General features: G+C 35.1%; 7 non-coding genes across 7 annotated transcripts; 1 reads left to right on the top strand and 6 right to left on the bottom strand.

The window, feature by feature from the left end:
* Positions 1 to 1513: 1513 nt before the first annotated feature.
* On the bottom strand, positions 1514 to 1586 carry trnar-ucg (transfer RNA arginine (anticodon UCG)). Its single transcript has one exon. It is a non-coding gene; the product is annotated as a tRNA-Arg (tRNA).
* Positions 1587 to 4998: 3412 nt separating this feature from the next.
* trnar-ucg (transfer RNA arginine (anticodon UCG)) lies at positions 4999 to 5071 on the bottom strand. Its single transcript has one exon. It is a non-coding gene; the product is annotated as a tRNA-Arg (tRNA).
* Positions 5072 to 8377: 3306 nt separating this feature from the next.
* Positions 8378 to 8450, bottom strand: trnar-ucg (transfer RNA arginine (anticodon UCG)). The gene has a single exon. It is a non-coding gene; the product is annotated as a tRNA-Arg (tRNA).
* A 3343-nt stretch (positions 8451 to 11793) lies between these two features.
* trnar-ucg (transfer RNA arginine (anticodon UCG)) lies at positions 11794 to 11866 on the bottom strand. The gene has a single exon. It is a non-coding gene; the product is annotated as a tRNA-Arg (tRNA).
* Positions 11867 to 15294: 3428 nt separating this feature from the next.
* On the bottom strand, positions 15295 to 15367 carry trnaq-uug (transfer RNA glutamine (anticodon UUG)). The gene has a single exon. It is a non-coding gene; the product is annotated as a tRNA-Gln (tRNA).
* Positions 15368 to 19054: 3687 nt separating this feature from the next.
* Positions 19055 to 19127, top strand: trnaa-agc (transfer RNA alanine (anticodon AGC)). Its single transcript has one exon. It is a non-coding gene; the product is annotated as a tRNA-Ala (tRNA).
* A 2934-nt stretch (positions 19128 to 22061) lies between these two features.
* On the bottom strand, positions 22062 to 22134 carry trnar-ucg (transfer RNA arginine (anticodon UCG)). The gene has a single exon. It is a non-coding gene; the product is annotated as a tRNA-Arg (tRNA).
* Between the last annotated feature and the right edge of the window lie 1591 nt (positions 22135 to 23725).

Below are 23725 nucleotides of genomic sequence, written 5' to 3'. Positions count from 1 at the left end.
ATAATAATAATAATAATAAAAATAATAATCATCATCATCATCATCATAATAATCACAGTAATAATAATAATAATAATAATAATAATAATAATAATAATAATAATAATACTAGACACCGGTATGATGTTTATGTCATTATTAGATAAGCTACAGTTTGTTAATTTATGTCTGTTTTAATTCATCATGCATGCTCACTGGCACATGTAGATACAGTACTGTAATTACTTACACACATTAGTTTATTTTCCTCCGCTTATTATTTGTTATCATTAGGCTTGATTATAACAATAATAATACTAGTATTTTTAATGTATGTAAAGGGCTGTACGTTTTATTTCACTTTTTCTTAATGACCAACTAGCCTGAAATTATTACATTGTCCCAATATGTACGGTGTGTTACGCAAATTATATTAGCATGGTCTCACTGGGTAATATGGAGCAAAACGCCCAATCTGGTAAAAGTGTGCTCTACACAGGATTTTGAACCAACAACCTTTCAGTTGTCAGTCCAGAATAATAATCAACACAGCTGCATCATAATCATAGTAACAGTAATGGTTTATTTTGTCATATATTTACATTGACAACAAATATTATTATAATTGAATACGGTTTTGTCAAATTCTAATTCAGAAGGGCTGTATTGGCATGGCGAGGTTATGCAAGTATTGCCAAAGCATTTACAGCAAAGGACTGAAGGTAACATAGATTAAGTACAAAACATAATACAGGATACTGATTGTACATTTAAAAGAATAAACATTAAAAGACAAAGAAAATCTATTTTAAAAGAAAAACATACCTACAATTAGATCCATGAATATTTGGACAGTGACACAATTGTCATCATTTTGGATCTGTACAACACCACAATGGATTTCAAAGGAAACAATCCAGATATTCTTTAAGTGTAGTCTTTCATCTTTAATTTGAGGGTACTAACATCCATTTCTATATGTGTCCCCCCAATTTTAGGTGCTCAAAAGTATTTGGACAAAGTAACATAATCCTGAATTAAATTGTTAGTTTCAATACTTGGTTGCAGATCCTTTGCAGTCAATGAATGTTGAAGTGTGGAACCCATAGCCATCACCAGATGCTGGGTTTAGTCCCTGGTGATGCTCTGCAAGGCCTTCAGCTGTCTTTAGTAGTGCCTCTTTGTTCTTGTGGCGTTTTGTCTTCAGTTTTGCCTTAGAAATCAAAACAAACCGGTCAGAGAGATAGCAAAAACATTGGCTGTGGAAAAATCTACTATTTGGCAACTTCTTCAAAAGAAATAACGCACTGGTGAGCTCAGGACACCAAAAGGCAACGGAAAACAACTGTGGCAGAAGACAGAAGGATTATTTCGCTGGTGAAGAATAACCCCTATACAGGGTGCAGGGCATCACCTGTTTGTGGTAGGGTTATAAAACATATCACTGCTGTCTGCAACATTAGAACACCAAGTGGCCCTTCTAAACGTCTCCAGAAAGGAGAGAGACACAACTTCGTCATCGTAACATATAAGACGACCACGAAGGGACTCGAACCCTCAATCTTCTGATACGAAGTCAGACGCCTTATCCATTAGGCCACGCAGTCGTCAACAAGGGAGAGCCCTGGCCCTTCATGTTTCAGAAAGGCGAATGCGCTACGCCGACCTCAATGAATCCTTAGTTATATACATATGTTCAAGAACATTTCTGTAGCTCATGTAAATCAAGTCACACGACAGGCCTTGAAGTTTTCTGTCAGTTTGAAAGTTTTGCTCCTGACAATCCTTTTTGTATTGTGGCATAGTGGCTGTCACAGTGGAAAGTAAGTTGTCCACAGTTGGATGCAAGCTTGCCTGAAGCACAGGAACGAACTTACTCTCGACGTTCCATGTAAAGACTGAAGAAGTGGGCTTTACATCTGAGGGCAGGGGAATTAGCTCAGGTGGTAGAGTGCTCGCTTAGCATGTGAGAGGTAGCGGGATTGATGCCCGCATTCTCCAGTCTCCAGGCATTTGTGTGCCAGTCTCGGCAGTGCAGCTCACTTTTTTTGCTGTAGGCTGCAGACGCGGAGGCTCACGTCCAAGATCAACGCATTGTCAGCTTATCAGACACCTCCGTGAAGTTGATTCCTTATTCCTTATTTATTAAAAAAATGAGTAATGGTTACTAATTCCTTATTTCTTATTGCTTACGTTTAAAAAATTAAGTAATGCTTACGTGTTACTTATTTGTGATTTCTCAAAATAAGTAATGATTCAATATTTCATTTTTTTTCAAGATTTCTCAATAAATGAATTATGGATACATATTTCTTGTTAATGTTTACTTGTGTTTTATGTCTGATTGATGTCTTTTGATCAATAAGTAATGGTTTCTCATTCCTTATTTCCATTTTCTTTCAATAAGTAATGATTACAATTTTTTATATTTGTCCCTGTTTTACACGAAATAAGTAATAGACACTTATTCCTGGTTTCAGATTTTCAACAAAGAACATGTACATAGTTTATTATTTCTGAAACACGGTTTCCCAAAAAATAAGAAATGGTTACTTATTCCTTATTTCTGTTTCCCAATTTTCCAAATACAGTGATGGTTACTGATTGCTACGTTTTGTTGTTGGTTACTTTTTCAGTTTGCCTGTTTTCTTAATGAAATAAGTATTTTTTTCTGTTTCTAGACTCATGAAGAAACAAACAATGGTTACTTATTCCTTGTTTGATTCCTGGAACTCAGAAAATAAGGAATGGTTACTTATTTCAGTTTTTAGTTCTCAGAAAACAAGGAATTGTTTCTTCTTTGTTTCCCGGTTGTCAAAACATAAGGAATGCTAACTTATTTCCATTTCCCTGTTGTTAATACATTTATAAAAAGCGTACGTTTCTACACATAAATGAAATACTCCTTCCTGAAGTTTGTGGAAATGTTATGGAAATGACATTTATTTTTCACGGTTAGCTATAAAGCTACATGTAACATGATGTCTTCCATTAAGCTTTAGTAAAATCGCCAATTTGTTTGTAGTCTATTTACATGACATGCATGCTGTAGACTCATTCATTGACTTTCCACACGTGTTGACACTTTCTACTTCTGTACGACCTATTCTTGAACATGGAGGAGGATACAGAATTAGTTACAAAATGGTCTCGTGGAAAAAAATAACACACCTAAGGAATTGCAAGAAGACTTTGCAATTCCAGGAGTAAAATAAAAACGACCGGATTACAACACAGCCAGTTCCTCTTACACTTCATGTAAGCATGTTATGCTTTATATAAATATATGTTGTTTTTTGTTTTCAGTTTCAGGTGAGTACCACGATGAATATTACGCTACTATTTGAAAATATATTAATTTTCCGTAAACAAATTATATATGGTGTTGAACCTATTTTTTACTTGGTGTACTACATTGATAAGCCATCTCATACCTGTCTGGTATAATAATAATACTCATCATCATAATAATAATCACAGTAATAATAATAATAATAATAATAATAATAATAATAATAATAATAATAATAATAATCATCATCATCATCATCATCATCATAATAATCACAGTAATAATAATAATAATAATAATAATAATAATAATAATAATAATACTAGACACCGGTATGATGTTTATGTCATTATTAGATAAGCTACAGTTTGTTAATTTATGTCTGTTTTAATTCATCATGCATGCTCACTGGCACATGTAGATACAGTACTGTAATTACTTACACACATTAGTTTATTTTCCTCCGCTTATTATTTGTTATCATTAGGCTTGATTATAACAATAATAATACTAGTATTTTTAATGTATGTAAAGGGCTGTACGTTTTATTTCACTTTTTCTTAATGACCAACTAGCCTGAAATTATTACATTGTCCCAATATGTACGGTGTGTTACGCAAATTATATTAGCATGGTCTCACTGGGTAATATGGAGCAAAACGCCCAATCTGGTAAAAGTGTGCTCTACACAGGATTTTGAACCAACAACCTTTCAGTTGTCAGTCCAGAATAATAATCAACACAGCTGCATCATAATCATAGTAACAGTAATGGTTTATTTTGTCATATATTTACATTGACATCAAATATTATTATAATTGAATACGGTTTTGTCAAATTCTAATTCAGAAGGGCTGTATTGGCATGGCGAGGTTATGCAAGTATTGCCAAAGCATTTACAGCAAAGGACTGAAGGTAACATAGATTAAGTACAAAACATAATACAGGATACTGATTGTACATTTAAAAGAATAAACATTAAAAGACAAAGAAAATCTATTTTAAAAGAAAAACATACCTACAATTAGATCCATGAATATTTGGACAGTGACACAGTTGTCATCATTTTGGATCTGTACAACACCACAATGGATTTCAAACGAAACAATCCAGATATTCTTTAAGTGTAGTCTTTCATCTTTAATTTGAGGGTACTAACATCCATTTCTATATGTGTCCCCCCAATTTTAGGTGCTCAAAAGTATTTGGACAAAGTAACATAATCCTGAATTAAATTGTTAGTTTCAATACTTGGTTGCAGATCCTTTGCAGTCAATGAATGTTGAAGTGTGGAACCCATAGCCATCACCAGATGCTGGGTTTAGTCCCTGGTGATGCTCTGCAAGGCCTTCAGCTGTCTTTAGTAGTGCCTCTTTGTTCTTGTGGCGTTTTGTCTTCAGTTTTGCCTTAGAAATCAAAACAAACCGGTCAGAGAGATAGCAAAAACATTGGCTGTGGAAAAATCTACTATTTGGCAACTTCTTCAAAAGAAATAACGCACTGGTGAGCTCAGGACACCAAAAGGCAACGGAAAACAACTGTGGCAGAAGACAGAAGGATTATTTCGCTGGTGAAGAATAACCCCTATACAGGGTGCAGGGCATCACCTGTTTGTGGTAGGGTTATAAAACATATCACTGCTGTCTGCAACATTAGAACACCAAGTGGCCCTTCTAAACGTCTCCAGAAAGGAGAGAGACACAACTTCGTCATCGTAACATATAAGACGACCACGAAGGGACTCGAACCCTCAATCTTCTGATACGAAGTCAGACGCCTTATCCATTAGGCCACGCAGTCGTCAACAAGGGAGAGCCCTGGCCCTTCATGTTTCAGAAAGGCGAATGCGCTACGCCGACCTCAATGAATCCTTAGTTATATACATATGTTCAAGAACATTTCTGTAGCTCATGTAAATCAAGTCACACGACAGGCCTTGAAGTTTTCTGTCAGTTTGAAAGTTTTGCTCCTGACAATCCTTTTTGTATTGTGGCATAGTGGCTGTCACAGTGGAAAGTAAGTTGTCCACAGTTGGATGCAAGCTTGCCTGAAGCACAGGAACGAACTTACTCTCGACGTTCCATGTAAAGACTGAAGAAGTGGGCTTTACATCTGAGGGCAGGGGAATTAGCTCAGGTGGTAGAGTGCTCGCTTAGCATGTGAGAGGTAGCGGGATTGATGCCCGCATTCTCCAGTCTCCAGGCATTTGTGTGCCAGTCTCGGCAGTGCAGCTCACTTTTTTTGCTGTAGGCTGCAGACGCGGAGGCTCACGTCCAAGATCAACGCATTGTCAGCTTATCAGACACCTCCGTGAAGTTGATTCCTTATTCCTTATTTATTAAAAAAATGAGTAATGGTTACTAATTCCTTATTTCTTATTGCTTACGTTTAAAAAATTAAGTAATGCTTACGTGTTACTTATTTGTGATTTCTCAAAATAAGTAATGATTCAATATTTCATTTTTTTTCAAGATTTCTCAATAAATGAATTATGGATACATATTTCTTGTTAATGTTTACTTGTGTTTTATGTCTGATTGATGTCTTTTGATCAATAAGTAATGGTTTCTCATTCCTTATTTCCATTTTCTTTCAATAAGTAATGATTACAATTTTTTATATTTGTCCCTGTTTTACACGAAATAAGTAATAGACACTTATTCCTGGTTTCAGATTTTCAACAAAGAACATGTACATAGTTTATTATTTCTGAAACACGGTTTCCCAAAAAATAAGAAATGGTTACTTATTCCTTATTTCTGTTTCCCAATTTTCCAAATACAGTGATGGTTACTGATTGCTACGTTTTGTTGTTGGTTACTTTTTCAGTTTGCCTGTTTTCTTAATGAAATAAGTATTTTTTTCTGTTTCTAGACTCATGAAGAAACAAACAATGGTTACTTATTCCTTGTTTGATTCCTGGAACTCAGAAAATAAGGAATGGTTACTTATTTCAGTTTTTAGTTCTCAGAAAACAAGGAATTGTTTCTTCTTTGTTTCCCGGTTGTCAAAACATAAGGAATGCTAACTTATTTCCATTTCCCTGTTGTTAATACATTTATAAAAAGCGTACGTTTCTACACATAAATGAAATACTCCTTCCTGAAGTTTGTGGAAATGTTATGGAAATGACATTTATTTTTCACGGTTAGCTATAAAGCTACATGTAACATGATGTCTTCCATTAAGCTTTAGTAAAATCGCCAATTTGTTTGTAGTCTATTTACATGACATGCATGCTGTAGACTCATTCATTGACTTTCCACACGTGTTGACACTTTCTACTTCTGTACGACCTATTCTTGAACATGGAGGAGGATACAGAATTAGTTACAAAATGGTCTCGTGGAAAAAAATAACACACCTAAGGAATTGCAAGAAGACTTTGCAATTCCAGGAGTAAAATAAAAACGACCGGATTACAACACAGCCAGTTCCTCTTACACTTCATGTAAGCATGTTATGCTTTATATAAATATATGTTGTTTTTTGTTTTCAGTTTCAGGTGAGTACCACGATGAATATTACGCTACTATTTGAAAATATATTAATTTTCCGTAAACAAATTATATATGGTGTTGAACCTATTTTTTACTTGGTGTACTACATTGATAAGCCATCTCATACCTGTCTGGTATAATAATAATACTCATCATCATAATAATAATCACAGTAATAATAATAATAATAATAATAATAATAATAATACTAGACACCGGTATGATGTTTATGTCATTATTAGATAAGCTACAGTTTGTTAATTTATGTCTGTTTTAATTCATCATGCATGCTCACTGGCACATGTAGATACAGTACTGTAATTACTTACACACATTAGTTTATTTTCCTCCGCTTATTATTTGTTATCATTAGGCTTGATTATAACAATAATAATACTAGTATTTTTAATGTATGTAAAGGGCTGTACGTTTTATTTCACTTTTTCTTAATGACCAACTAGCCTGAAATTATTACATTGTCCCAATATGTACGGTGTGTTACGCAAATTATATTAGCATGGTCTCACTGGGTAATATGGAGCAAAACGCCCAATCTGGTAAAAGTGTGCTCTACACAGGATTTTGAACCAACAACCTTTCAGTTGTCAGTCCAGAATAATAATCAACACAGCTGCATCATAATCATAGTAACAGTAATGGTTTATTTTGTCATATATTTACATTGACAACAAATATTATTATAATTGAATACGGTTTTGTCAAATTCTAATTCAGAAGGGCTGTATTGGCATGGCGAGGTTATGCAAGTATTGCCAAAGCATTTACAGCAAAGGACTGAAGGTAACATAGATTAAGTACAAAACATAATACAGGATACTGATTGTACATTTAAAAGAATAAACATTAAAAGACAAAGAAAATCTATTTTAAAAGAAAAACATACCTACAATTAGATCCATGAATATTTGGACAGTGACACAATTGTCATCATTTTGGATCTGTACAACACCACAATGGATTTCAAACGAAACAATCCAGATATTCTTTAAGTGTAGTCTTTCATCTTTAATTTGAGGGTACTAACATCCATTTCTATATGTGTCCCCCCAATTTTAGGTGCTCAAAAGTATTTGGACAAAGTAACATAATCCTGAATTAAATTGTTAGTTTCAATACTTGGTTGCAGATCCTTTGCAGTCAATGAATGTTGAAGTGTGGAACCCATAGCCATCACCAGATGCTGGGTTTAGTCCCTGGTGATGCTCTGCAAGGCCTTCAGCTGTCTTTAGTAGTGCCTCTTTGTTCTTGTGGCGTTTTGTCTTCAGTTTTGCCTTAGAAATCAAAACAAACCGGTCAGAGAGATAGCAAAAACATTGGCTGTGGAAAAATCTACTATTTGGCAACTTCTTCAAAAGAAATAACGCACTGGTGAGCTCAGGACACCAAAAGGCAACGGAAAACAACTGTGGCAGAAGGATTATTTCGCTGGTGAAGAATAACCCCTATACAGGGTGCAGGGCATCACCTGTTTGTGGTAGGGTTATCAAACATAGCACTGCTGTCTGCAACATTGGAACACCAAGTGGCCCTTCTAAACGTCTCCAGAAAGGAGAGAGACACAACTTCGTCATCGTAACATATAAGACGACCACGAAGGGACTCGAACCCTCAATCTTCTGATCCGAAGTCAGACGCCTTATCCATTAGGCCACGCAGTCGTCAACAAGGGAGAGCCCTGGCCCTTCATGTTTCAGAAAGGCGAATGCGCTACGCCGACCTCAATGAATCCTTAGTTATATACATATGTTCAAGAACATTTCTGTAGCTCATGTAAATCAAGTCACACGACAGGCCTTGAAGTTTTCTGTCAGTTTGAAAGTTTTGCTCCTGACAATCCTTTTTGTATTGTGGCATAGTGGCTGTCACAGTGGAAAGTAAGTTGTCCACAGTTGGATGCAAGCTTGCCTGAAGCACAGGAACGAACTTACTCTCGACGTTCCATGTAAAGACTGAAGAAGTGGGCTTTACATCTGAGGGCAGGGGAATTAGCTCAGGTGGTAGAGTGCTCGCTTAGCATGTGAGAGGTAGCGGGATTGATGCCCGCATTCTCCAGTCTCCAGGCATTTGTGTGCCAGTCTCGGCAGTGCAGCTCACTTTTTTTGCTGTAGGCTGCAGACGCGGAGGCTCACGTCCAAGATCAACGCATTGTCAGCTTATCAGACACCTCCGTGAAGTTGATTCCTTATTCCTTATTTATTAAAAAAATGAGTAATGGTTACTAATTCCTTATTTCTTATTGCTTACGTTTAAAAAATTAAGTAATGCTTACGTGTTACTTATTTGTGATTTCTCAAAATAAGTAATGATTAAATATTTCATTTTTTTTCAAGATTTCTCAATAAATGAATTATGGATACATATTTCTTGTTAATGTTTACTTGTGTTTTATGTCTGATTGATGTCTTTTGATCAATAAGTAATGGTTTCTCATTCCTTATTTCCATTTTCTTTCAATAAGTAATGATTACAATTTTTTATATTTGTCCCTGTTTTACACGAAATAAGTAATAGACACTTATTCCTGGTTTCAGATTTTCAACAAAGAACATGTACATAGTTTATTATTTCTGAAACACGGTTTCCCAAAAAATAAGAAATGGTTACTTATTCCTTATTTCTGTTTCCCAATTTTCCAAATACAGTGATGGTTACTGATTGCTACGTTTTGTTGTTGGTTACTTTTTCAGTTTGCCTGTTTTCTTAATGAAATAAGTATTTTTTTCTGTTTCTAGACTCATGAAGAAACAAGCAATGGTTACTTATTCCTTGTTTGATTCCTGGAACTCAGAAAATAAGGAATGGTTACTTATTTCAGTTTTTAGTTCTCAGAAAACAAGGAATTGTTTCTTCTTTGTTTCCCGGTTGTCAAAACATAAGGAATGCTAACTTATTTCCATTTCCCTGTTGTTAATACATTTATAAAAAGCGTACGTTTCTACACATAAATGAAATACTCCTTCCTGAAGTTTGTGGAAATGTTATGGAAATGACATTTATTTTTCACGGTTAGCTATAAAGCTACATGTAACATGATGTCTTCCATTAAGCTTTAGTAAAATCGCCAATTTGTTTGTAGTCTATTTACATGACATGCATGCTGTAGACTCATTCATTGACTTTCCACACGTGTTGACACTTTCTACTTCTGTACGACCTATTCTTGAACATGGAGGAGGATACAGAATTAGTTACAAAATGGTCTCGTGGAAAAAAAAAACACACCTAAGGAATTGCAAGAAGACTTTGCAATTCCAGGAGTAAAATAAAAACGACCGGATTACAACACAGCCAGTTCCTCTTACACTTCATGTAAGCATGTTATGCTTTATATAAATATATGTTGTTTTTTGTTTTCAGTTTCAGGTGAGTACCACGATGAATATTACGCTACTATTTGAAAATATATTAATTTTCCGTAAACAAATTATATATGGTGTTGAACCTATTTTTTACTTGGTGTACTACATTGATAAGCCATCTCATACCTGTCTGGTATAATAATAATACTCATCATCATAATAATAATCACAGTAATAATAATAATAATAATAATAATAATAATAATAATAATAATAATAATAATAATAATAATAATACTAGACACCGGTATGATGTTTATGTCATTATTAGATAAGCTACAGTTTGTTAATTTATGTCTGTTTTAATTCATCATGCATGCTCACTGGCACATGTAGATACAGTACTGTAATTACTTACACACATTAGTTTATTTTCCTCCGCTTATTATTTGTTATCATTAGGCTTGATTATAACAATAATAATACTAGTATTTTTAATTTATGTAAAGGGCTGTACGTTTTATTTCACTTTTTCTTAATGACCAACTAGCCTGAAATTATTACATTGTCCCAATATGTACGGTGTGTTACGCAAATTATATTAGCATGGTCTCACTGGGTAATATGGAGCAAAACGCCCAATCTGGTAAAAGTGTGCTCTACACAGGATTTTGAACCAACAACCTTTCAGTTGTCAGTCCAGAATAATAATCAACACAGCTGCATCATAATCATAGTAACAGTAATGGTTTATTTTGTCATATATTTACATTGACAACAAATATTATTATAATTGAATACGGTTTTGTCAAATTCTAATTCAGAAGGGCTGTATTGGCATGGCGAGGTTATGCAAGTATTGCCAAAGCATTTACAGCAAAGGACTGAAGGTAACATAGATTAAGTACAAAACATAATACAGGATACTGGTTGTACATTTAAAAGACTAAACATTAAAAGACAAAGAAAATCTATTTTAAAAGAAAAACATACCTACAATTAGATCCATGAATATTTGGAAAGTGACACAATTGTCATCATTTTGGATCTGTACAACACCACAATGGATTTCAAACGAAACAATCCAGATATTCTTTAAGTGTAGTCTTTCATCTTTAATTTGAGGGTACTAACATCCATTTCTATATGTGTCCCCCCAATTTTAGGTGCTCAAAAGTATTTGGACAAAGTAACATAATCCTGAATTAAATTGTTAGTTTCAATACTTGGTTGCAGATCCTTTGCAGTCAATGAATGTTGAAGTGTGGAACCCATAGCCATCACCAGATGCTGGGTTTAGTCCCTGGTGATGCTCTGCAAGGCCTTCAGCTGTCTTTAGTAGTGCCTCTTTGTTCTTGTGGCGTTTTGTCTTCAGTTTTGCCTTAGAAATCAAAACAAACCGGTCAGAGAGATAGCAAAAACATTGGCTGTGGAAAAATCTACTATTTGGCAACTTCTTTAAAAGAAATAACGCACTGGTGAGCTCAGGACACCAAAAGGCAACGGAAGACAACTGTGGCAGAAGACAGGAGGATTATTTCGCTGGTGAAGAATAACCCCTATACAGGGTGCAGGGCATCACCTGTTTGTGGTAGGGTTAGCAAACATAGCACTGCTGTCTGCAACATTAGAACACCAAGTGGCCCTTCTAAACGTCTCCAGAAAGGAGAGAGACACAACTTCGTCATCGTAACATATAAGACGACCACGAAGGGACTCGAACCCTCAATCTTCTGATCCGAAGTCAGACGCCTTATCCATTAGGCCACGCAGTCGTCAACAAGTGAGAGCCCTGGCCCTTCATGTTTCAGAAAGGCGAATGCGCTACGCCGACCTCAATGAATCCTTAGTTATATACATATGTTCAAGAACATTTCTGTAGCTCATGTAAATCAAGTCACACGACAGGCCTTGAAGTTTTCTGTCAGTTTGAAAGTTTTGCTCCTGACAATCCTTTTTGTATTGTGGCATAGTGGCTGTCACAGTGGAAAGTAAGTTGTCCACAGTTGGATGCAAGCTTGCCTGAGCACAGGAACGAACTTACTCTCGACGTTCCATGTAAAGACTGAAGAAGTGGGCTTCACATCTGAGGGCAGGGGAATTAGCTCAGGTGGTAGAGTGCTCGCTTAGCATGTGAGAGGTAGCGGGATTGATGCCCGCATTCTCCAGTCTCCAGGCATTTGTGTGCCAGTCTCAGCAGTGCAGCTCACTTTTTTCGCTGTAGGCTGCAGACGCGGAGGCTCACGTCCAAGATCAACGCATTGTCAGCTTATCAGACACCTCCGTGAAGTTGATTCCTTATTCCTTATTTATTAAAAAAATGAGTAATGGTTACTAATTCCTTATTTCTTATTGCTTATATTTCAAAAATTAAGTAATGCTTACGTGTTACTTATTTGTGATTTCTCAAAATAAGTAATGATTCAATATTTCATTTTTTTCCAAGATTTCTCAATAAATGAATTATGGATACATATTTCTTGTTAATGTTTACTTGTGTTTTATGTCTGATTGATGTCTTTTGATCAATAAGTAATGGTTTCTCATTCCTTATTTCCATTTTCTTTCAATAAGTAATGATTACAATTTTTTATATTTGTCCCTGTTTTACACGAAATAAGTAATAGACACTTATTCCTGGTTTCAGATTTTCAACAAAGAACATGTACATAGTTTATTATTTCTGAAACACGGTTTCCCAAAAAATAAGAAATGGTTACTTATTCCTTATTTCTGTTTCCCAATTTTCCAAATACAGTGATGGTTACTGATTGCTACGTTTTGTTGTTGGTTACTTTTTCAGTTTGCCTGTTTTCTTAATGAAATAAGTATTTTTTTCTGTTTCTAGACTCATGAAGAAACAAGCAATGGCTACTTATTCCTTGTTTGATTCCTGGAACTCAGAAAATAAGGAATGGTTACTTATTTCAGTTTTTAGTTCTCAGAAAACAAGGAATTGTTTCTTCTTTGTTTCCTGGTTGTCAAAACATAAGGAATGCTAACTTATTTCCATTTCCCTGTTGCTAATACATTTATAAGAAGCGTACGTTTCTACACATAAATGAAATACTCCTTCCTGAAGTTTGTGGAAATGTTATGGAAATGACGTTTATTTTTCATGGTTAGCAATAAAGCTACATGTAACATGGTGTCTTCCATTAAGCTTTAGTAAAATCGCCAATTTGTTTGTAGTCTATTTACATGACATGCATGCTGTAGACTCATTCATTGACTTTCCACACGTCTTGACACTTTCTACTTCTGTACGACCTATTCTTGAACATGGAGGAGGATACAGAATTAGTTACAAAATGGTCTCGTGGAAAAAAAAACACACCTAAGGAATTGCAAGAAGACTTTGCAATTCCAGGAGTAAAATAAAAACGACCGGATTACAACACAGCCAGTTCCTCTTACACTTCATGTAAGCATGTTATGCTTTATATAAAGATATGTTGTTTTTTGTTTTCAGTTTCAGATGAGTGCCACAATGAATATTACGCTACTATTTAAAAATATATTAATTTTCCCTAAACAAATTATATATGGTGTTGAACCTATTTTTTACTTGGTGTACTACATTGATAAGCCATCTCATACCTGTCTGGTATAATGATAATACTCATCATCATAATAATAATCACAGTAGTAGTAATAATAATAATAATAATAATAATAATAATAATAATAATAATAATAATAATAATAATAATAATCATCATCATCATCATCATCATCATAATAATCACAGTAATAATAATAATAATAATAATAATAATAATAATAATAATAATAATACTAGACACCGGTATGATGTTTATGTCATTATTAGATAAGCTACAGTTTGTTAATTTATGTCTGTTTTAATTCATCATGCATGCTCACTGGCACATGTAGATACAGTACTGTAATTACTTACACACATTAGTTTATTTTCCTCCGCTTATTATTTGTTATCATTAGGCTTGATTATAACAATAATAATACTAGTATTTTTAATGTATGTAAAGGGCTGTACGTTTTATTTCACTTTTTCTTAATGACCAACTAGCCTGAAATTATTACATTGTCCCAATATGTACGGTGTGTTACGCAAATTATATTAGCATGGTCTCACTGGGTAATATGGAGCAAAACGCCCAATCTGGTAAAAGTGTGCTCTACACAGGATTTTGAACCAACAACCTTTCAGTTGTCAGTCCAGAATAATAATCAACACAGCTGCATCATAATCATAGTAACAGTAATGGTTTATTTTGTCATATATTTACATTGACAACAAATATTATTATAATTGAATACGGTTTTGTCAAATTCTAATTCAGAAGGGCTGTATTGGCATGGCGAGGTTATGCAAGTATTGCCAAAGCATTTACAGCAAAGGACTGAAGGTAACATAGATTAAGTACAAAACATAATACAGGATACTGATTGTACATTTAAAAGAATAAACATTAAAAGACAAAGAAAATCTATTTTAAAAGAAAAACATACCTACAATTAGATCCATGAATATTTGGACAGTGACACAATTGTCATCATTTTGGATCTGTACAACACCACAATGGATTTCAAAGGAAACAATCCAGATATTCTTTAAGTGTAGTCTTTCATCTTTAATTTGAGGGTACTAACATCCATTTCTATATGTGTCCCCCCAATTTTAGGTGCTCAAAAGTATTTGGACAAAGTAACATAATCCTGAATTAAATTGTTAGTTTCAATACTTGGTTGCAGATCCTTTGCAGTCAATGAATGTTGAAGTGTGGAACCCATAGCCATCACCAGATGCTGGGTTTAGTCCCTGGTGATGCTCTGCAAGGCCTTCAGCTGTCTTTAGTAGTGCCTCTTTGTTCTTGTGGCGTTTTGTCTTCAGTTTTGCCTTAGAAATCAAAACAAACCGGTCAGAGAGATAGCAAAAACATTGGCTGTGGAAAAATCTACTATTTGGCAACTTCTTCAAAAGAAATAACGCACTGGTGAGCTCAGGACACCAAAAGGCAACGGAAAACAGCTGTGGCAGAAGACAGAAGGATTATTTCGCTGGTGAAGAATAACCCCTATACAGGGTGCAGGGCATCACCTTTTTGTGGTAGGGTTATCAAACATAGCACTGCTGTCTGCAACATTAGAACACCAAGTGGCCCTTCTAAACGTCTCCAGAAAGGAGAGAGACACAACTTCGTCACCGTAACATATAAGACGACCACGAAGGGACTCGAACCCTCAATCTTCTGATCCAAAGTCAGACGCCTTATCCATTAGGCCACGCAGTCGTCAACAAGGGAGAGCCCTGGCCCTTCATGTTTCAGAAAGGCGAATGCGCTACGCCGACCTCAATGAATCCTTAGTTATATACATATGTTCAAGAACATTTCTGTAGCTCATGTAAATCAAGTCACACGACAGGCCTTGAAGTTTTCTGTCAGTTTGAAAGTTTTGCTCCTGACAATCCTTTTTGTATTGTGGCATAGTGGCTGTCACAGTGGAAAGTAAGTTGTCCACAGTTGGATGCAAGCTTGCCTGAAGCACAGGAACGAACTTACTCTCGACGTTCCATGTAAAGACTGAAGAAGTGGGCTTTACATCTGAGGGCAGGGGAATTAGCTCAGGTGTTAGAGTGCTCGCTTAGCATGTGAGAGGTAGCGGCATTGATGCCCGCATTCTCCAGTCTCCAGGCATTTGTGTGCCAGTCTCAGCAGTGCAGCTCACTTTTTTCGCTGTAGGCTGCAGACGCGGAGGCTCACGTCCAAGATCAACGCATTGTCAGCTTATCAGACACCTCCGTGAAGTTGATTCCTTATTCCTTATTTATTAAAAAAATGAGTAATGGTTACTAATTCCTTATTTCTTATTGCTTACGTTTAAAAAATTAAGTAATGCTTACGTGTTACTTATTTGTGATTTCTCAAAATAAGTAATGATTCAATATTTCATTTTTTTTCAAGATTTCTCAATAAATGAATTATGGATACATATTTCTTGTTAATGTTTACTTGTGTTTTATGTCTGATTGATGTCTTTTGATCAATAAGTAATGGTTTCTCATTCCTTATTTCCATTTTCTTTCAATAAGTAATGATTACAATTTTTTTATATTTGTCCCTGTTTTACACGAAAAAAGTAATAGACACTTATTCCTGGTTTCAGATTTTCAACAAAGAACATGTACATAGTTTATTATTTCTGAAACACGGTTTCCCAAAAAATAAGAAATGGTTACTTATTCCTTATTTCTGTTTCCCAATTTTCCAAATACAGTGATGGTTACTGATTGCTACGTTTTGTTGTTGGTTACTTTTTCAGTTTGCCTGTTTTCTTAATGAAATAAGTATTTTTTTCTGTTTCTAGACTCATGAAGAAACAAGCAATGGCTACTTATTCCTTGTTTGATTCCTGGAACTCAGAGAATAAGGAATGGTTACTTATTTCAGTTTTTAGTTCTCAGAAAACAAGGAATTGTTTCTTCTTTGTTTCCCGGTTGTCAAAACATAAGGAATGCTTACTTATTTCCAATTCCCTGTTGCTAATACATTTATAAGAACCGTACGTTTCTACACATAAATGAAATACTCCTTCCTGAAGTTTGTGGAAATGTTATGGAAATGACGTTTATTTTTCACGGTTAGCAATAAAGTTACATGTAACATGGTGCCTTCCATTAAGCTTTAGTAAAATCGCCAATTTGTTTGTAGTCTATTTACATGACTTGCATGCTGTAGACTCATTCATTGACTTTCCACAAGTGTTGACACTTTCTACTTCTGTACGACCTGTTCTTGAACATGGAGGAGGATACAGAATTAGTTACAAAATGGTCTCGTGGAAAAAAAACACACCTAAGGAATTGCAAGAAGACTGCAATTCCAGAAGTAAAATAAAAAGACAGCCAGTTCCTCTTATACTTCATGTAAGCATGTTATGCTTTATATAAAGATATGTTGTTTTTTGTTTTCAGTTTCAGATGAGTACGACGATGAATATTACGCTACTATTTAATAATATATTTATTTTCCTTAAACAAATTATATATGGTGTTGAACCAATTTTTTACTTGGTGTACTTCTTTGATAAGCCATCTCATACCTGTCTGGTATAATAATAATACTCATCATCATAATAATAATCACAGTAATAATAATAATAATAATAATAATAATAATACTAGACACCGTCATGATGTTTATGTCATTATTAGATAAGCTACAGTTTGTTCATTTATGTCTGTTTTAATTCATCATGCATGCTCACTGGCACATGTAGATACAGTACTTTAATTACTTACACACATTAGTTTATTTTCCTCCGCTTATTATTTGTTATCATTAGGCTTGATTATAACAATAAAAATAATAGTATTTTTAATGTATGTAAAGGGCTGTACGTTTTATTTTACTTTTTCTTAATGACCAACTAGCCTGAAATGATTACATTGTCCCAATATGTACGGTGTGTTACGCAAATTATATTAGCATCGTCTCACTGGGTAATATGGAGCAAAACGCCCAATCTGGTAACAGTGTGCTCTATACAAGATTTTGAACCAACAACCTTTCAGTTGTCAGTCCAGAATAATAATCAACACAGCTGCATCATAATCATAGTAACAGTAATGGTTTATTTTGTCATATATTTACATTGACAACAAATATTATTATAATTGAATACGGTTTTGTCAAATTCTAATTCAGAAGGGCTGTATTGGCATGGCGAGGTTATGCAAGTGTTGCCAAAGCATTTACAGCAAAGTACTGAAGGTAACATAGATTAAGTACAAAACATAATACAGGATACTGATTGTACATTTAAAAGAATAAACATTAAAAGACAAAGAAAATCTATTTTAAAAGAAAAACAAACCTACAATTAGATCCATGAATATTTGGACAGTGACACAATTGTCATCATTTTGGATCTGTACAACACCACAATGGATTTCAAACGAAACAATCCAGATATTCTTTAAGTGTAGTCTTTCATCTTTAATTTGAGGGTACTAACATCCATTTCTATATGTGTCCCCCCAATTTTAGGTGCTCAAAAGTATTTGGACAAAGTAACATAATCCTGAATTAAATTGTTAGTTTCAATACTTGGTTGCAGATCCTTTGCAGTCAATGAATGTTGAAGTGTGGAACCCATAGCCATCACCAGATGCTGGGTTTAGTCCCTGGTGATGCTCTGCAAGGCCTTCAGCTGTCTTTAGTAGTGCCTCTTTGTTCTTGTGGCGTATTGTCTTCAGTTTTGCCTTTGAAATCAAAACAAACCGGTCAGAGAGATAGCAAAAACATTGGCTGTGGAAAAATCTACTATTTGGCAACTTCTTCAAAATAAATAATGCCCTGGTGAGCTCAGGACACCAAAAGGCAACGGAAAACAACTGTGGCAGAAGACAGAAGGATTATTTTGCTGGTGAAGTATAACCCCTATACAAGGTGGAGGGCATCACCTGTTTGTGGTAGGGTTATCAAAAATAGCACTGCTGTCTGCAACATTGGAACACCAAGTGGCCCTTCTAAACTTCTCCAGAAAGGAGAGAGACACAACTTCGTCATCGTAATATAGAAGACGAGCACAAAGGCACTCGAACCCTCAATCTTCTGATCCGAAGTCAGACGCCTTATCCATTAGGCCACGCAGTCCTCAACAGTACAGGGCCACGGCCCTTCATGTTTCAGGAAGGCGAATGCGCCACGCCGACCTGAATGAATCCTTAGTTATATACATATGTTCATGAACGTTTCTGTAGCTCATGTAAATCAAGTCACACGTCAGGCCTTGAAGTTTTCTGTCAGTTTGAAAGTTTTGCTCCTGACTATCATTTTTGTATTGTGGCATAGTGGCTGTCACAGTGGAAAGTAAGTTGTCCACAGTAGGATGCAAGCTTGCCTGAAGCACAGGAACGAACTTACTCTCGACGTTCCATGTAAAGACTGAAGAAGTGGGCTTTACCTCTGAGGGAAGGGGAATTAGCTCAGGTGGTAGAGCGCTCGCTTAGCATGTGAGAGGTAGCAGGATCGATGCCTGCATTCTCCAGTCTCCAGGCATTTGTGTGCCAGTCTCGGCAGTGCAGCTTACTTTTCTTGCTTTAGGCTGCAGACGCGGAGGCTCACGTCCAGGTGCAACGCATTGTCAGCTTATCAGACACCTCCGTGAAGTTGATTCCTTATTCCATATTTATAAAAAAAATGAATAATGGTTACTAATTCCTTATTTCTTATTGCTTACGTTTCAAAAATTAAGTAATGCTTACGTGTTACTTATTTGTGATTTCTCAAAATAAGTAATGATTAAATATTTCATTTTTTTCAAGATTTCTCAATAAATGAAGTATAGATATATATTTCTTGTTAATGTTTACTTGTTTTTTATGTCTGATTGATGTCTTTTGATCAATAAGTAATGGTTTCTCATTCCTTATTTCCATTTTTTTTCAATAAGTAAGGATTTCAATTTTTTATATTTGTCCCTGTTTTACACGAAATAAGTAATAGACACTTATTCCTGGTTTCAGATTTTCAACAAAGAACATGTACATAGTTTATTATTTCTGAAACACGGTTTCCCAAAAAATAAGAAATGGTTACTTATTCCTTATTTCTGTATCCCAATTTTCCAAACACAGTGATGGTTACTGATTGCTAAGTTTTGTTGTTGGTTACTTTTTCAGTTTGCCTGTTTTTTTTAATGAAATAAGTATTTTTTTCTGTTTCTAGACTCATGAAGAAACAAGCAATGGCTACTTATTCCTTGTTAGTTTCCTGGATCTCAGAAAATAAGGAATGGTTACTTATTTCAGTTTTCAGTTCTCAGAAAACAAGGAATTGTCTCTTCTTTGTTTCGTGGTTGTCAAAACATAAGGAATGCTTACTTATTTCCATTTCCCTGTTGCTAATACATTTATAAGAAGCGTACGTTTCTACACAGAAATGAAATACTCCTTCCTGAAGTTTGTGGAAATGTTATGGAAATGACGTTTATTTTTCATGGTTAGCAATAAAGCTACATGTAACATGGTGTCTTCCATTAAGCTTTAGTAAAATCGCCAATTTGTTTGTAGTCTATTTACATGACATGCATGCTGTAGACTCATTCATTGAATTTCCACACGTGTTGACACTTTCTACTTCTGTACGACCTGTTCTTGAACATGGAGGAGGATACAGAATTAGTTACAAAATGGTCTCGTGGAAAAAAAACACACCTAAGGAATTGCAAGAAGACTGCAATTCCAGAAGTAAAATAAAAACAACCGGATTACAAGACAGCCAGTTCCTCTTACACTTCATGTAAGCATGTTATGCTTTATATAAAGATATGTTGTTTTTTGTTTTCAGTTTCAGATGAGTACCACGATGAATATTACGCTACTATTTGATAATATATTAATTTTCCCTAAACAAATTATATATGGTGTTGAACCAATTTTTTACTTGGTGTACTACTTTGATTAGCCATCTCATACCTGTCTGCTATAATAATAATAATCATCATCATAATAATAATCACAGTAATAATAATAATAATAATCATAATCATAATCATAATCATAATCATAATAATACTAGAAACCGGTATGATGTTTATGTCATTATTAGATAAGCTACAGTTTGTTCATTTATGTCTGTTTAAATTCATCATGCATGCTCACTGGCACATGTAGATACAGTACTGTAATTACGTACACACATTAGTTTATTTTCCTCCGCTTATTATTTGTTATCATTAGGCTAGATAATAACAATAATAATACTAATTTTTTAAATTTATGTAAAGGGCTGTACGTTTTATTTTACTTTTTCTTAATGACCAACTAGCCTGAAATTATTACATTGTCCCAATATGTACGGTGTGTTACGCAAATTATATTAGCATGGTCTCACTGGGTGATATGGAGCAAAACGCCCAATCTGGTAACAGTGTGCTCTACACAGGATTTTGAACCTACAACCTTTCAGTTGTCAGTCCAGAATAATAATCAACACAGCTGCATCATAATCATAGTAACAGTAATGGATTATTTTGTCATATATTTACATTGACAACAAATATTATTGTAGTTGAATACGGTTTTGTGAAATTCTATTTCAGAAGGGCTGTATTGGCATGGTGAGGTTATGCAAGTATTGCCAAAGGTTTTACAGCAAAGGACTGAAGGTAACATAGATTAAGTACAAAACATAATACAGGATACTGATTGTACATTTAAAAGAATAAACATTAAAAGACAAAGAAAATCTATTTTAAAAGAAAAACATACCTACAATTAGGTCCATGAATATTTGGACAGTGACACAATTGTCATCATTTTGGCTCTGTACAACACCACAATGGATTTCAAAGGAAACAATCCTGATATTCTTTAAGTGTAGTCTTTCATCTTTAATTTGAGGGTACTAACATCCATTTCTATATGTGTCCCCCCAAATTTAAGGGGCTCAAAAGTATTTGGACAAAGTAACATAATCCTGAATTAAATTGTTAGTTTCAATACTTGGTTGCAGATCCTTTGCAGTCAATGAATGTTGAAGTGTGGAACCCATAGCCATCACCAGATGCTGGGTTTAGTCCCTGGTGATGCTCTGCAAGGCCTTCAGCTGTCTTTAGTAGTGCCTCTTTGTTCTTGTGGCGTTTTGTCTTCAGTTTTGCCTTAGAAATCAAAACAAACCGGTCAGAGAGATAGCAAAAACATTGGCTGTGGAAAAATCTACTATTTGGCAACTTCTTCAAAAGAAATAACGCACTGGTGAGCTCAGGACACCAAAAGGCAACGGAAAACAACTGTGGCAGAAGACAGAAGGATTATTTCGCTGGTGAAGAATAACCCCTATACAAGGTGCAGGGCATAACCTGTACGTGGTAGGGTTATCAAACATAGCACTGCTGTCTGCAACATTGGAACACCAAGTGGCCCTTCTAAACTTCTCCAGAAAGGAGAGAGACACAACTTCGTCATCATAACATAGAAGACAACCACGAAGGGACTCGAACCCTCAATCTTCTGATCCGAAGTCAGACGCCTTATCCATTAGGCCACGCAGTCCTCAACAGTACAGGGCCACGGCCCTTCATGTTTCAGGAAGGCGAATGCGCCACGCCGACCTGAATGAATCCTTAGTTATATACATATGTTCATGAACGTTTCTGTAGCTCATGTAAATCAAGTCACACGACAGGCCTTGAAGTTTTCTGTCAGTTTGAAAGTTTTGCTCCTGACAATCATTTTTGTATTGTGGCATAGTGGCTGTCACAGTGGAAAGTAAGTTGTCCACAGTTGGATGCAAGCTTGCCTGAAGCACAGGAACGAACTTACTCTCGACGTTCCATGTAAAGACTGAAGAAGTGGGCATTATCTCTGAGGTCAGGGGAATTAGCTCAGGTGGTAGAGCGCTCGCTTAGCATGTGAGAGGTAGCAGGATCAATGCCTGCATTCTCCAGTCTCCAGGCATTTGTGTGCCAGTCTCGGCAGTGCAGCTTACTTTTCTTGCTGTAGGCTGCAGACGCGGAGGCTCACGTCCAGGTGCAACGCATTGTCAGCTTATCAGACACCTCCGTGAAGTTGATTCCTTATTCCTTATTTATAAAAAAAATGAGTAATGGTTACTTGATCCTTATTTCTTATTGCTTACGTTTCAAAAATTAAGTAATGCTTACGTGTTACTTATTTGTGATTTCTCAAAATAAGTAATGATTAAATATTTCAAATTCTTTCAAGATTTCTCAATAAATGAATTATGGATACTTATTTCTTGTTAATGTTTACTTGTTTTATATGTCTCATTGATGTCTTTTGATCAATAAGTAATGGTTTCTCATTCCTTATTTCCATTTTTTTTCAATAAGTAATGATTACAATTTGTTATATTTGTCCCTGTTTTACACGAAATAAGTAATAGACACTTATTCCTGGTTTCAGATTTTCAACATAGAACAAGTACATAGTCTATTATTTCTGAAACACGGTTTCCCAAAAAATAAGAAATGGTTACTTAATCCTTATTTCTGTTTCCCAATTTTCCAAATACAGTGATGGTTACTGATTTCAACGTTTTCTTGTAGGTTCCTTTTTCAGTTTGCCTGTTTTTTTAATGAAATAAGTATTTTTTTCTGTTTCTAGACTCATGAAGAAACAAGCAATGGCTACTTATTCCTTGTTTGTTTCCTGGATCTCAGAAAATATGGAATGGTTACTTATTTCAGTTTTCAGTTCTCAGAAAACAAGGAATTGTTTCTTCTTTGTTTCCTGGTTGTCAAAACATAAGGAATGCTTACTTATTTCCGTTTCCCTGTTGCTAATACATTTATAAGAAGCGTACGTTTCTACACAGAAATGAAATACTCCTTCCTGAAGTTTGTGGAAATGTTATGGAAATGACGTTTATTTTTCACGGTTAGCAATAAAGCTACATGTAACATGGTGTCTTCCATTATGCTTTAGTAAAATCGCCAATTTGTTTGTAGTCTATTTACATGACATGCATGCTGTAGACTCATTCATTGACTTTCCACACGTGTTGACACTTTCTACATCTGTACGACCTGTTCTTGAACATGGAGGAGGATACAGAATTAGTTACAAAATGGTCTCGTGGAAAAAAAACACACCTAAGGAATTGCAAGAAGACTGCAATTCC

The sequence above is a fragment of the Amia ocellicauda genome, chromosome 14 (assembly GCF_036373705.1).
Source record: "Amia ocellicauda isolate fAmiCal2 chromosome 14, fAmiCal2.hap1, whole genome shotgun sequence".
Taxonomy (NCBI): Eukaryota; Metazoa; Chordata; class Actinopteri; order Amiiformes; family Amiidae; genus Amia; species Amia ocellicauda.
This window is presented reverse-complemented; position numbering and strand designations above follow the sequence as displayed.